This window comes from Canis aureus, chromosome 17 (genome assembly GCF_053574225.1).
Source record: "Canis aureus isolate CA01 chromosome 17, VMU_Caureus_v.1.0, whole genome shotgun sequence".
In the NCBI taxonomy this organism is placed as follows: domain Eukaryota; kingdom Metazoa; phylum Chordata; class Mammalia; order Carnivora; family Canidae; genus Canis; species Canis aureus.
This window is the reverse complement of record NC_135627.1, coordinates 30398600-30413656: the sequence shown is the minus strand read 5'-3', so window position 1 is coordinate 30413656 and position 15057 is coordinate 30398600. Positions and strand designations below refer to the sequence as shown.

General features: G+C 38.6%; 1 protein-coding gene across 29 annotated transcripts in view; it reads left to right on the top strand.

Annotated features, from left to right (window-relative positions):
- SCEL (sciellin) overlaps positions 1–15057 on the top strand; it is a 297545-nt gene that overhangs the window by 174686 nt on the left and 107802 nt on the right. The window contains exon 1 of one of the 29 annotated variants that reach the window (XM_077855314.1): positions 14157–14314. The exons of the other annotated variants lie outside the window; for them this stretch is intronic. The gene's annotated coding sequence lies outside the window, so the exon portion shown is untranslated. Of the gene's footprint in view, positions 1–14156; positions 14315–15057 lie in introns of those variants that run through there. 29 annotated transcript variants of the gene reach the window in all.

Sequence of the window (15057 nt, the reverse complement as noted above, 5' to 3'; positions counted from 1 at the left end):
TACATTTATTCAGAAAAAAATGAGCACTGAACATGTCTTCACCTCTTCCTACATTTTCTACACCTACTTGTTTTACAGGGCTTATGGAGAAACAAAGCAAGGGAAGTAGGCGGATGCTAATGCAGGGCAGCATTAGGGATGCTGGGAAGGCCCAACTTCCTAAAAGAGTCACACATTTCAACTGTGAAATGAAAGTGAACTCCAGTCCAGTTTTTCTGGGGGCCCTCTCTGAACTCCCAGTGGCTGTGGACACTGGAACTGCATCAGGAGTCTAACAGAGAGAGGAAGCATGAAGCTGACTTCCTCATGAAGTCTCCTTGGGTTGATGTTGTGCAAGCAAAGATCAAACACTTCACATTTCCCAGACTTTTACATGAGGTTGGCCATGGGTGTGTGAAGTCAGGGTCCACTCCCTGTTTCTGTGTTGCAGAATTACAGTTAGACTGGATAAGCAAGTCAGATTATAGGAATGCTTCTGAGGGGGAGAAAAATCCTAACCATGGCTTCTTGGATCAGATGTGATGGTGGGAAGTCTAGTATTGACTTCCTTCCCAGAGGACATGGAATAATAGTATGCAGTGGAAAGTGGGGTGGTGGGCATGGTGCAGCACCAGCAAGAAGAGTGGCAGCAAGTAGCAGAGGGTGAAAAGCCCTAAGTCTTCTCTGGAGAATTTGCCTGCTGTGAAACCCTAGGCATATTGCTTAACCTCTCTGAATCTCAGTTTCTTCATCTGTGAAATGAAGATGATAATAGTACTTTAGAAAGAAGTTGTGAAGATGAAGTCAGAGAAGGTTTAAGTGCTTTGAGGCTTACCTGAAAGAGTAAGTGGTTAAGGAATGTTCCATAATTCTGAATGGACTCTGGTTTTACTTGCACACAAATGAAGTTGTTGGCAAGACACCTGACCATTCAGAACCTCAGTATTCTTGTCCACGAAAGGAGGTTTGCAGTACATTTATGATATTTTTTTCTATTCATTCCCCCTCCACAGGAAGGAGGAAAGGTAAGAGGCATATCTTTTTGTTTTGTTTTGTTTTGTTTTGTTTGTTTGTTTGTTTGTTTGTTTGTTTGTTTTCAGGAGGATTCAGTTAGCATAGGCCAGAGGTTGGCCCAGTACTGCCAGCTCTGGCTTCTGCAAGCCATTCTGCCCCTGCTCATTCTTTGACCAAACTGTCTACAGTTCCTTTCCTGTCGCAACGGCAGAGTCAAGCGTTGGGATATGGCTCACAGAGCCTAAAATAAAGTATTTACTATGTGGCCCTTTAAGAAGATTGTTAACCTCTGGCCAGAGAACAAAGAACAAAAGGGAGGACTGATTCTGAGTTGTATCAATTATGTTAATAGTGAAAGCTGTTATAACATTTGTATTCTGCTTGACCCTTTAATAATGACCTTTGTCTCTATCTGTACTCAGAGCCAAGGGATATCATATTTTATTTGCTAGTGAAAAAATGGTGAATATTGATCTCGATGGTTTCTTGGAAATTTTCCCTGATTGGGAAGAAATATTCTGTAAGATGTACTTTTGTAACCGTCGTATTTTAAATTTTTTTTTTCATTTATTTATGATAGTCACACAGAGAGAGAGAGAGAGAGGCAGAGACATAGGCAGAGGGAGAAGCAGACTCCATGCACCGGGAATCTGACGTGGGATTCGATCCCGGGTCTCCAGGATCACGCCCTGGGCCAAAGGCAGGCGCTAAACCGCTGCACCACCCAGGGATCCCCGTATTTTAAACATAGACTTTAGAATTATGAGTCAGTATCTGTGCCATTTATATAAAAATATGAACTTAATCAAGTTTTTAGGTCACTTATTAGCCTGCCTTGGGGATTTGATTGGTTTGTTAGTTTTAAATTTCCTCACCTTCTTTACTCTTCTGTTTTACATATTAATAGTAAAACTGGCAAAAGTCAAGATTTGTTTTCATAGAAGACATTTGAATGTATAAACATATATAATTTTTTTCTTCCTGAAAGAATGGAATATTAAGCAAAGAAAATGGAAAATAAAAAGCAAACCAATAGCAGAAAAAAAAAGAAAAATGAAAAACATCAGAAATTTAAAAAGAGCATGAGATGTGTGACGTAAATTATCTTGTAGTATTCTCAATGACCTCAAGCTTTTCTTTCTCTCTCTCTCTCTTTTTCTCTCTACCCCTCCCTCACACACACACACCTTACTCCCAAATAATTGAGGCCAATTATTTTTTAATAATTTTAAATAACTTGATGAGGGGAGGAACTGTTGTAAAATCAAAGCAAATGATAAGGCATACCAATTCCAAAATATTTGCAGATCTTTCTTTTCTAGGGACATCATTAAAATTTTTGCAAATTTTGTCTCAGGAAAGAATTATCCAGTAGTTTACAATAATGTTTGGAAATTTAAAATTTTCTAGAATTTTCTCTTCTCTTCCGAGAATTTATCCTTTGATTGTATAAAATAAAAGGCACGAGAGACAATCCAAAGATGAGTTGTGAGGAGAAACAAGAGAGGAGGAGGAAGTGGGTGGAAGGAATAAAGTCCTGGGGTGAGGTGAGTGGGAGCATGTAGGCAGTGGGGGTTTTTCAGATATTGTGTGTGGAGAAGAAGCAAGGACACAATTTGGGAAAACCAAGTGGCTTGAGAGATTCAGTGAGAATGTTTAGGAGGTAAAGTCAAACAGCAACAGAAAAGTAAGCATGAAGGAGGAAGACTGTTTGAATTCAGTTCTGTGGTCTAATCTTTTGAAGGCTGAGATATTGAGAAAGAAGACACAGAAGGAAGGGTCTAATGATTTCACTTTTTTTTTTTTTTTTTTTGTCAGGCAGTTTTGATTCCATTTTTCTATGTGTCACATGGTAATGCAAACATACTCAGATAAGCAATAATCACTAAGGGGCGCCTAGGTGGCTCAGTCAGTTAAGCTTTGGCTTTCTGCTCAGGTCAAGATCCCAGGGTCTTGGGATCGAGTCCTGAGTCAGGCTCCCTGCTCAGTGGAGAGCCTGCTTCTCCCTCTCCCTCTGCTGTTCCCCCTGCTTGGGCTTGCAAGCATCTCTCCCTCTCTCTCTGTCAAATAAATTTTAAAAAATTAAAAGAAAAAAAAAAGAAATAATCACTGAGAACTGGTTAAGTCAGACCTAGTGTAGACATTATGGATTTGAGGAATCCAAATTTGGGCTTGTGCCCTGGAGATGCTTACATTCTGATAGGGAAGACAAACACAGGAAGAGCTATTGATGTGTGTGTGCACATGTTTAAATATAATATACATGTGCCATATATGTATAAATCTAATATATGAGATATGTGTATAAATCTAATATATGCATTATGTATGTGTAAATATGAACATGTAGAGAAAGGTATATACATGTGTCTGCATAGCTTAGCTAATATATACAATTTAGATATATTTCCCCTAACTTCAACTGGGAATAGATTTCACATGATCTCTACAACCCATACTCAAGCATCCAGTGACCCTCTGAAAACATGCCTATTAAGTTAATATTGTTTATATAATTTATAAGTGAAATGGAGAGAATGTTTAAAAAATTGCATGTGTCTCTCACAGTTGTTCACAAGATTTTTAAGTGTAAAACTTTACATGTAATCCTAAGGATGTCAATTATTTTTAAGAGTGTAGTTTTTAAAATTCATTTACTAAGTCAAATAACTACATGCATTTTGAACGTTACTTAATGAAATGTTTAGTTTTTTAAATTGTAAAAATAGATGAAATTAAAATGCTGAGAAATTGTAAAAATGTGATAGGTACAGTAGACAGAGTAATGTTTCCCCAAAGATGTCCATACCCTAATCCCTAGAATCTGAGAATAGGTTACCTTCCACAGCAAAAAGTAGTTGGCAGATATGATCAAATTAAGGATTTTGAGATGAGGAGATTATCCTGGATTATCTGTGTGGGCCCAATGTAATCACAAGTGTCCTTCTGAGACAGAGACAGAAGATCAAAGTCAGAAGGAGAGGATGTAATGACAGAGCAAGAGATTGGAAGGAGGCAAAGAAGGATTCATGAACCAAGGGAAGCAGACAGCATCCAGAATCCAAAAAAAGAGAAATGCATTTTTTCTCTCAACCTCCTAAAGGAGCCAATTTTGCTATCACACTGACTTTAGTGCAATGAAACTGACCTAGACTGCTGAACTTCAGAACTGTAAGATAATTCATTGTATTGTTTTAAGCCACTAGATTTGTGGTAATAGATTACAGCAGCAATTGGAAACTAATACAATAGTGAATTATTAGAGGAGAGAGAAAATAGATTTTAAGAGAGAAATGAAACTGTACCATGGTGGATGGATGTGGGAAAACTGAAGAAGAGAAGAGAGATTGGGACTGAGAAGAGATAAGCATCTAGTCAATCAAAAAGAAGAGAATGTACCTAGTAACAAGCTGCTGTCAAAGAGAAGAAATAGTGGGACAGTAAACACAGGAACACACAAGTGCACCTCTCATTCTATTGTTTATAAATCATCTCTTCTTACTCAAAAGAAAGTTTCCTGGATGATAAGCCTTTTATACATCCATCAATAATTTATCAATAAGTCCCGGGGACTGACTCTTGAGTAGACTTATCATACACCTTTCAAAATCTATATGTACGGGGCGCCTGGGTGGTTCAGTAGGTTGAGCATCTGCTTCAGCTCAGGTCATGATCCAGGGTCCTGGGATCAAGCCCCCACATCAGGCTCTCTGCTCAGAGCCTGCTTCTCCCTTGTCACTCTACCTACTTGTGCTCTCTCTCTGTCAAGTAAATAAATAAAATCTTTAAAAGAAAAAAAAATCTAATATCTATGTTTAGTCATAAACAACTAATTATTCTAGCTCATTAAAGAGTTTGACCATCAAACAATAAATGGGTCTAGCACATGCGTTCTTGTTCTTCCCAGATACATATTAATGTAAATAAAAGGCATTAATATTTACATTTTATATGTACATGAAATGCATTAATATTTTACTAATAGCTTATTTTTAGGTAGCACCCTGAATAAGTTCCAGGCCACATTCTAAGTGCTTGTTAATAGAAACACAATTGATCATCACTATGATCCTATATGGGAAGTATTATTTTAATATCCTCATTTCACAGACGAAGAAACTGAGACAAGAGTAGCACATGGTTACACAATTCATCAGTGGCAGAGGCCATTGGGCAGCAGTCTTAAGTACTACCAGTCATACTGCCTCTACTATTAAAGTCTTCTAGAATGTATGTGCTTTGCTGAATACAAGAAGGTTACCAAAGAGCATAGTTAAGTACCACAATAGAGACACATACAGGGACACCTGGATGGCTCAGTGGTTGAGCCTCTGCCTTTGTTTCAGGGCGTGATCCTGCGGTCCTGGGATCGAGTCCCTCATCAGGCTCCCTTCAGGAAGCCTGCATTTCCCTCTGCTTATGCCTCTGCCTTTCTCTGTGTCTCTCATGAATAAATAAGTAAAATCTTAAAAAAAAATAGAGGCACATACAGAGCTCCCTTGAAACAGAAAGAAAGCAGGTACCTGCCTGTGTTTGGGGAGTGGGATGGTAGGAGTATCTTCACAGAGCAGGTTATATGTTTGCCAGGCCTTTAAAGGTGAATAAGACATTGCCAGGTGCACAAGAGGCAAGGATATTTCAGGTCACGGGTATGCCATAAAGAATAAATATTAAAGGCCTAAACTGCATAATATGTTTGGGCAACAGCAAGGATTGTGATGTGGTTAAAGCTAGGGTGAGTGGGGCTAAGTGATGGAGGATGAGCCTGGAATAGTTGGAAGTGGTTTCAATAAGGCAGCCAGCTTCCCGTTTATCTTACCTGCCCTATCCAATATGGTATTTGAAATATGGCTAGTGCAACTGAAAAGCTGAATTTTTAAATATATTTAATTTTGATTAATTTAAACTTAAGTAGCCACACATGGCTAGTGGCTGCTGTGTTGGACAACACAGTCCTATATGAATGTTAAGGTGTTTGAACTTTCTGGGACATGGGAACTTATGATATGTTTGAGGCTGAGGAAGGATATGATTTCAATGTTTTGGAAAAATAATATTAAGGGGTGATGTGTCTTTATTGAGGAGAAAGTAGTAAGTGTGTGCTATGCACTTAGCTCGCATGGAACTGTGCTTTGAACCATGCAGTGCTGTAGTTTTGGTCACAACTGATTGAGATGGGACAGGTGTCTGAGCAAAACTGTCTTCTATGGCTCACCAAAAGCCTAGGAGATGGACTGATGCAAGGGCTCTATCTGTAAGAATGCAGATGAGTCCCCAAGTCAAAGCAGTTCTCTCTCAGAGGTTTTAAACTGATACATACAGAGACTATGAAAAACTGGTAACATGGTAGGAAGAAGGGAGAATCAGAGGGAGGGGAACTAAGTCATGGTAGAGAGATTCACAGATCTGCTATTAGGTGCCAAAGTAACCAGTGTTGTTTTTGCAAAGTAACCAGCAGGGAATACTATATAATTTCTAAGAAGGCTGCTGACATGTCTGTCTTCCTTTCAGCCTCCCGAATCTTTGTACTAAACTTCCTGTGCTGTGAAGGTTAATTCCAGCAAGCCTGGGATTAGATGAGATATTCTACTACAATAAGAAATAAGCATTCACAGCATTTACCTGAAACATGTTAATTAATAATATTACTTTGTCACCATGTGCCCTAAAAGTTTTAGTATGATTTGTACCAGCTAATCGGCATTGTTCATTGTTCACAGTAAAATTGATGGTTTGTACCTGGTAAGACCCCAGAAGGCCTGGTCACGTAGCAGGAATATGCATACATGACCAACAGGGTATAAGAAATTCCAGCTGAGGGGATCCCTGGGTGGCGCAGCGGTTTAGCGCCTGCCTTTGGCTCAGGGCGTGATCCTGGAGACCTGGGATCGAATCCCACATCGGGCTCCCAGTGCATGGAGCCTGCTTCTCCCTCTGCCTGTGTCTCTGCCTCTCTCTCTCTCTCTCTCTGACTATCATAAAAAAAAAATTAAAAAAAAAAAGAAATTCCAGCTGAGACTCCATTTGGGTAATCCATTCATAAATCAGTAGTTCTCTATGTGGGAGATAAAGCCAGGTCTTGCTTGCAAGTGGCTTCTCTGTCTGACCCTTTATTATGAAACAGCCTTTACCTATAATGCTTTCTTTACTTCAATGTGGTTGCTACATTGAATCTTTTTCCTGTATTAAACTGTAGATTTCTGAGCATCATTATTTGGGGATACCATGGCTCTTCCCTGTTTAATTGCCACTGGTAGTGTATTCCCATTAACTGAGATTTCTGGAGCTTATCTCTCTCTGATCTTTACAGCCTGAAAGAGCCTGAGTGTCTCAGTAGGGGACAAGTCTTAACAGCAAAGAGGCCAGTTAACAAGTGAATGAAATGAAGTTCCCTCAAGATGAGGTCCCTGACTCAACCCAAGCCCAGGTGGTAGGAGTCAAGTAGAAGGAAAAGGTTAACATGAAGCAGGAGGTAGACTTGACAGTGATGGGTCAGTAACCATTTCATTGGATGTGAATGTGCAGAGAGCAAGGTCATGGAGACTCCAACCTCAGGCAGTAAGTTCAGTTATGATAATTATTGTTTGAGCAATCTATAAAACGCAGAGAAATCTTTTCCTGCTTTGAAAGAATCGTGAATATTACCAGTGAGTTGAAGAACTTATACTATAGCCTTAGTTCAGCCTATAATAATCTATACTTCAGCCAGGGATAGAAAAATCTGATAAGAAAATCAGACTTATAAGACAAATAAACCAGATGTTTGGCAAATGGTGAATAGCCCCTGTGTATGCCCACTTATTGTTTATGATCATTATTCCTTCATTCAGTCAACAACTAGTGAGTGCTATTATGTATGAGACAAGAACTGTGCTACATGTTTAGAATACAGACCAATTTCAGCCCTCTCCAAAGGGGCTTGTGATGTAATACCATGTGATATTTGGCAATGGAGAGACTGGTATAAAGTGGAAGCACTGACTGTGAATTGAAAAACATCAGACATGATGATCATGAAATTATGAAATAACAATCTGAAAGTGAAAACTTTAATTATAAAAGTTGATTTGCAAAAAAAACAAAAATTAAAAAAAACATTAATTTGCCATTCTAGTTTTCTCAGTAGAAGGAAGAGCAAATCTTCCTTCTAGTCACTGCAGAATTGGTTATTTCAGATTGAGGCAGGAGACTGGCTTGCCCTGTATTGGCAGTGTTGCTCACATTTGTCTACAGGAGATGATATGACTAGGAAGATGTGGATGGATGTAACTATGATTGCTGCTGCAGAAATGGTGGTTTAGGTTGGCGCAGGAAGGAGCAGGAAAGTAGCAACACTTTCAAGCAGGCTTTCTTAACTTTGGCATAATTGAGGAAAATCTGGCAGCAAGTTGGCTTACCCAACTAGATCTCTGCTCCTACTTCTCTCATTAATTGGACCAGTCATGCCTCACGCTGCCTTAGACTGCCAAATCCTGAACTATATTCATAAGCAGGAATCTGGAAGACCTTAAGAAGCAAATCAAGGAAGGCACAGTGGATGGATGACTCTTCTCCCCTTCAACCTTCAACGTTCATACAAACTTCAAAACTCAGTATCAACATTAACCCCCAGGTCCAGGTAGAATTCTTCAGTTTCTCTACCATGTAATTATGCCCATAAAATTGTTGTGCATACTTTATCCTGATGTATTATAGATATTTAATTCAATGTCCATCTCTCTAAACATGGTGAATTCCTGGAGAGCAAGCACTCTTTGGACTGAAACAGTACTAGAAGCATATTAAGTATTTAAAATTTGTTAAATGATCAAACAATTGAAGAAGAAAAATGAGAATAAGAGGGATAAATCCATTACAGAAGGGATCCCCGGGTGGCTCAGCAGTTTGGAGCCTGCCTTCCGCCGAGAGTGTGATCTTGGAGTCCAGGGATCAAATCTCACGTCAGGCTCCCTGCATGGGGCCTGCTTCTCCCTCTGCCTGTGTCTCTGCCTCTCTCTCTCATGAATAACTAAATAAAATATTTTTAAAAAATCCATTACAGAGGACAATTTGCTAATATTTATCTACCAACTTTAAAATGTATAAATTCTTGGATCCAACAGTTACATCATAAGAATTTATCTTACAGATATATACACACATCTGCCAAATATTTATGTACAATGTTAGTTACTGCCACATTGTTTCTTAGCAGAAGCTTAGAAATGATGGAAATGTCCATTAATAGTGGATTGATGAAATAGATAATGGCATATGCATAGGATGGAAAGCCAAGCAGCTACAAAAAAACACAGTGTGGAAAGACCTTCAGGATATAATGTTAAAGCAAAAAACAAAAAAAGATTCAGAACTGTATAATATGCAAACATTTGTGTAAAAAATGAAGGAAATATCTGTATCTTACATTTGCTCATATATATGAAGGACCCAGAAGAAACCAAACAACTGCCTTTTACTGGAGATCAGAGTTTGAGGGGAGAGGAAGACTTTTCATCGTATTGCTTTCTATACTTTTAATTTCTAAAAAATGTAAATATATGGGTGGTTCAAAATACATTGTGTAAATGCTTTTTTAAAAAAGAAAATTGCTTGTGGATGGTTATAGCAAGTTTGTTCATGATTGTCAAAAGTTGGAAACAAGATGTTTTTCATTAGGTGAATGGATAAATAAATTGTTGAATAGACAGTGGAATAGCTAAGAAGCAATGAACTATCAAGCAATGAAAAGACATGGAACAACCTTAAATGTATATCACTAAGTGAGAGAAGCCAATCTGAAAAGGGTACATACTATGTGATTCCAACAAGATGATGTTTTAGAAAGGCAATACTGTGAAGACAGTAATAAGGTGAATGGTTGCCGGGAATTGTGGGGAGGGGATGAATGTTATTGTATATTCATCCAAATCAAGAGAATATACAGCACCAAGAGTGATGTCCTAACATAAGTTATAGACTTGGAGTGATAAAAACGTGCATTCATCCATTTAACAAATGTACCGGTCTGGTGGGGGTTGTTAATAATAGAGGGAGCTGTGCATGTGTGGGGGGAAGGGGTATGTAGGGTTTCTCTGTACATGACTCTCAATTTTGCTTCGAACCTAAAACTGCTCTAAAAATAGTCTTAACAAATAAATGTTCCTTAAATGAAGAAAAAAAAGAAAACTGATGAGTTAAATTTACACTATCATTAAAGGTGCCTCGATTCAGAAGCTACTCAGGGCCATTCTCTGGTCTAACATTGTAATCCAATACAAGTAGGCTATGATGATATACGTGCATATATACATACATTTCCTGCTGAAAGCCATTGTATTTTTCTGTCACCTATTATTCAGGCCTCAGGCCTCCTATACATTTAGCTTATCCTGCGCTCTAGCCGGTCTCTTGAATTAAGTAGTGCCCATGCTCCTTTCTGACACTTTGGAGAGACAACGGAGCTTCATACCCAACAATGTGGGCTCTGCTGTCAGTCTGCCTCCATTGGAATTCTGGACACATCTAATTCCTAGATGTGTTTATTTTAAACTTTTGTTTTCTTATCTCTATCATGGATATAACAGCAGTTCCTGTTGTGTTGGGGTTTTGTGCAGATCAAATGAAACCATGTGCGTAAAGCACTTAGCAGAGATTGGCACATATTTAAACAATTGTTGTTGCTATTGTTTTTTTCATCATCATCATTATAATCACCATCAACCATGCATAATCTCTGCTGTTTTCTTTGGGCAGGAGAATTGCCTGTTTGCAGCATGAAGAGTCAGAAAGGACTCAGAACTGAGTTCTCCTGGTTCTTCCTGATGTTTTCTATAAATCAAAGGTTTGGAGTCCTGGTTAAAAAAATCCTGACATCTTCATTGTGACCTTAACCCAGTTGGTAAAGAGGTAGATCTCATAATCTCACTGTACCAAGAAAGACATGGGCATAAGGGTTAAGTGATTTGCCCATAGTGAAGGGTGAGTCTGTTCAGAAAGGGGCACTCAGGCTTCTGTGCACTCTCTGCTGTGCTCTCCACTGGTCTGCATTATGCTGGCACCATTAAAGTGTATTAAGCAATGTACCAGCTCTTGCAGCACTGGCAGTAATTCATTAATTCTGACGTCTGTCTACTCCCAGCAAAAGAGAAACTGGCTCTGTAATTACATCCTAATGATATATCTTTGTTTTAACATGCACATAACATTTTTTTTTCCATCTCGGAGGAAAAAAGGGAACCCTCTATCTTTCAACCCCAGAGTCGGGGGTTGTAATCTGTGTAATAGATTAGAGAATTTCAAGATGCTGATTTGTCCTATTTGTATTTTTTACATTTTCCACATCACTCTTGGAATCTGTCTTGGGTCAGGAGGTATTTTAGTCTGTTCAGGGTGCTATAACAAAATACCAAAGACTAGGCAGCTTATGAACAACACAAATTTAATTTTCACTGTTGTGGAGTTGGGAGCAGGTTATGTGTGTGTGTGTGTGTGTGTGTCTGAGATCAAGGTGCCAGCATGGTTGGATGAAGCTTTTCTTCCTGGTTCCTGTGCCTACTTACTGTGTCCTCAAGTTAAGGAAGAAGCTAGGAAGTTCTGAGAGGTCTCTTTTATACGAATGCCAATCCTGTTCATGAGGACTCTACCCTCATAACCTAAGCACCTCTCAAAAGCCCCAACATTATCTTCTTTGGGGGGTTAAAATTCCAACATGAATTTCAAGGAAACAGACCGTAGCAGAAGGAGACAATCATCTAATAACAATTATTAAATTAATGTATGACAAGTACTTAGAACAATGCCTCACACATTAACAGCTACTATGTAAGTATTTGCTATTCTCATTATTATGTAATAATAAGTGTTCATTTGGCTGATTATTTCATTGGATATAACATATTAGAAAAAGCACTGTTAAAAAACAAAAAGAAAAAAAAGATATACCACTGTTCTATATTAGGAGATATACATAGCAAAAAAAACAAAAACAAAAACAAAAACAAAAAAACAAAAAAACCCTAAGACAGGTGACAGACATTGTTAATTAAAACTATGGCACTCTCCTGTGTAAGTCCAAAGTTGCTTTACAGACCTCATCATATCCCTCCAGGCAGCCACTACCAAGCAATTGGCATTGGCACCTGCAATAAAACATTTGCCATCCCAGCCTAGGAGCTCAAGTTCTAAAGAGACCTCAAGAACTCAGGACAGTCACAGTGAAATAGGCGAGGTGAAGCCAAGTATTCCAAGCATGCTCAAGGCCTGAGTGAAACCAAGACCAAACCTATTTGGCCACCTCCACACCCAAACACATTCTTGACTCTTGATTGACCTCCTCAAATTTTGAGAGTCTTAATGCTCAGCAGTCTTTTCTTTTCTTTTTTTTTTTTTTTTTTTTTTATTTATTTATGATAGTCACACAGAGAGAGAGAGAGAGAGGCAGAGACACAGGCAGAGGGAGAAGCAGGCTCCATGCACTGGGAGCCCGACGTGGGATTCAATCCCGGGTCTCCAGGATCACGCCCTGGGCCAAAGGCAGGCGCTAAACCGCTGCACCACCCAGGGATCCCTCAGCAGTCTTTTCATTGAATGTCTGCTCAGCCAGGAGATGTGAATTTTGCCCAAGTATTTAGAATTATCCCTTTCTTGAGTTAAAGATTTGGTTCTAAATGAAAAGACACTTGTGTGGCTTAGTGGTATGGGTTCCTGCTATATAAGAAGGAATATTCCTGCATCAATTACATGCAGAAATAATTGCTTGGAAGTTCAAAAGCCTAAGATATATCTTGGACAGTATATTTTACTTCATTAAAATTAAAAACTTATTTTGCTGGTTCTGTATTTCATGAGGACAAAAACACACATTTAAACATTCTATAATGTAAGTTAACTACCTTTCCCTCCAAGCTGGCTCTGGAACTGTTTTAGCCCTTCATTTGGTTAAATGAATGCTGAATCATACTACATATAACTTCTAATTTATTTTACTGAATGTATCTTCTTTATAATGCTGAATATAACTCCTAATTTATTTTAATTCAGCCAAACATATTTTTTTCAGCTTTCTCATCCGTAGTATTAATATTCAACCTCGATCCAACCAATTTACAGGCACCACAGAAATTTAGAACATACTTCTAAAATATTTTGCATTTATAAAATTTCTTAGAAGAACTGAATAGACATGTGTATGTATGTTATTGTTAAAGAACATTTCCCATTTTAGATTTTCAAATTCTTTAGCCCAGAAAAAGGGCACGTTAAGGGGGTGATGTCCCATGCATAGCAACTGCATATTATAATTGCCTGTGTCTTTCTATCTGAACATTTTCCTACTTTTTTATGGTCATTTCTAGTGACTACAGCTCAGCTCTACTATAATTTTCAGGAGCTGGCTTGAAATTGGAAGGATTTGGTTAATTGTTCATATGAAGGATGAATAAATAAATATGACCCAGGAAGTTCTAATGACTTGGCTTTGCTCAGCAATGTTCCAGGTTTGCTGAGCTTCTTGTAAAGCCTCCTTGGCATTATGGAAGATGCATTTCAGACCCTGTAATGGGAACCCCTACCAAGCTTGGCTTTCCTGGGTTGTTGCTTCCTTGCCAGAGCAGGTGTTGACACTGGAGTCTACTCAGCTATGAAAGGTGTTTCAAGCATCTTTTTTACATGTTTATCTACATTGAAATAATAAAAGGATCAGAATTCTTATATTTCACAATGTATGTTTCCTCTGATGGTTTTATAAAATATGCCATATGTAGGATTTGTGTCCTTTCTTATTTTCTGATGTCAGAGTTTCAAAGGACTTTCCTCTCCTAAAGGATATGATTCTCACAAGCAGAGTGCTCCGTGTTGTGCCTCTGTGCCCCAGCCTTCCAGCCACTATGAGAGAGGAAAATTCTTCCTACCTTATGTTTTTGTTTTGTTTTTTAAGAGAATCCAAAACAAATTGGGTACTCTGCCTCCTTGTCAGTGATATAGTCATGTGTATTGTTGATATCAATGAAAAGGACGATAACAGGAGCGCCGTCTTTTTGTCATAACAAAGCCATAACTTACAACAAGAATTTACCAAACAATGACGGTAGGTCCATGAGTGAGCCTGTTTTAATTGAATTGGTATTTGTACAAGGTGACACCCTCTTTCATACCACCCACCTCCTCCCTGGGTGACTCAGCCACTGAGGGAGAAGCCTCTAAATTGTTCATTAACACAGTCAGGTAGAGGTGGAAACAACACTCATTTAACTCCAGGAACGCATTAGTTTCAGCAGGATTTACCTGGGGGATCAATCACTGCTGGCAGTTGAGATAAAAAGTCCTGGTTTTCAGCTCAAGAGAGGTAAGTTGAATGATATTTGCAAACATAAATATATCTGCTTTACTTGCTTAACTTTCCCATTTCCTTTGCAAGTGATTAAGCTTACTGTATTAACTTTGTCTTTTTTCGAGTTACATTGCGACAGCTTCCAAGGGGCTGTTCTGCTTGTCAACAGCTCTGCTACTTCTTGTGATTTGAGATGGCATTGCCTTTTAACTTCCCTGAGACTTAACACATTTATGGGCAGCAGAGAAATGAGAGCCTCTTTGAGTTTCCGTGTGGGAGCTGTCAGCTGGTGAATCCTATCACCCATAGGGAGAGTAAATTCTTCAAGGCAATTCTATTTTCACAAGTGACTATAAAAACATTTTTTTAAAAGGACCTCCCTGTTTGCACAGATGATGAAATGGTAAACTCCATTATTTTATAGATTTGTTTTTCTTGACAGCTAAAAAACATTGCAGTCAAGAGCTGTGAGGGGGAGAGGCCAAGCCCATATCCCCTCTACCCTATCTTCCCCAAAAAAGAAAAATCATATTTCTTGCATAAGTGTACCCTGGAATAAAGCAGGGTGGGGTGAATTGGGAGATGCATGACATCCTCCAGGGATTTGTGTGCATTTGGTCAATTTGTCTATGTTATATCCTGAGTTCTAACCTAAGAATTGATTAATGCAGATGGGGGGCAATTTTCAACTTCTATTCATGTCCTAATCCTGAAAAATTGGTTTTAGAAGCTGATTCTTTGATAGGAATAAAAAAGTT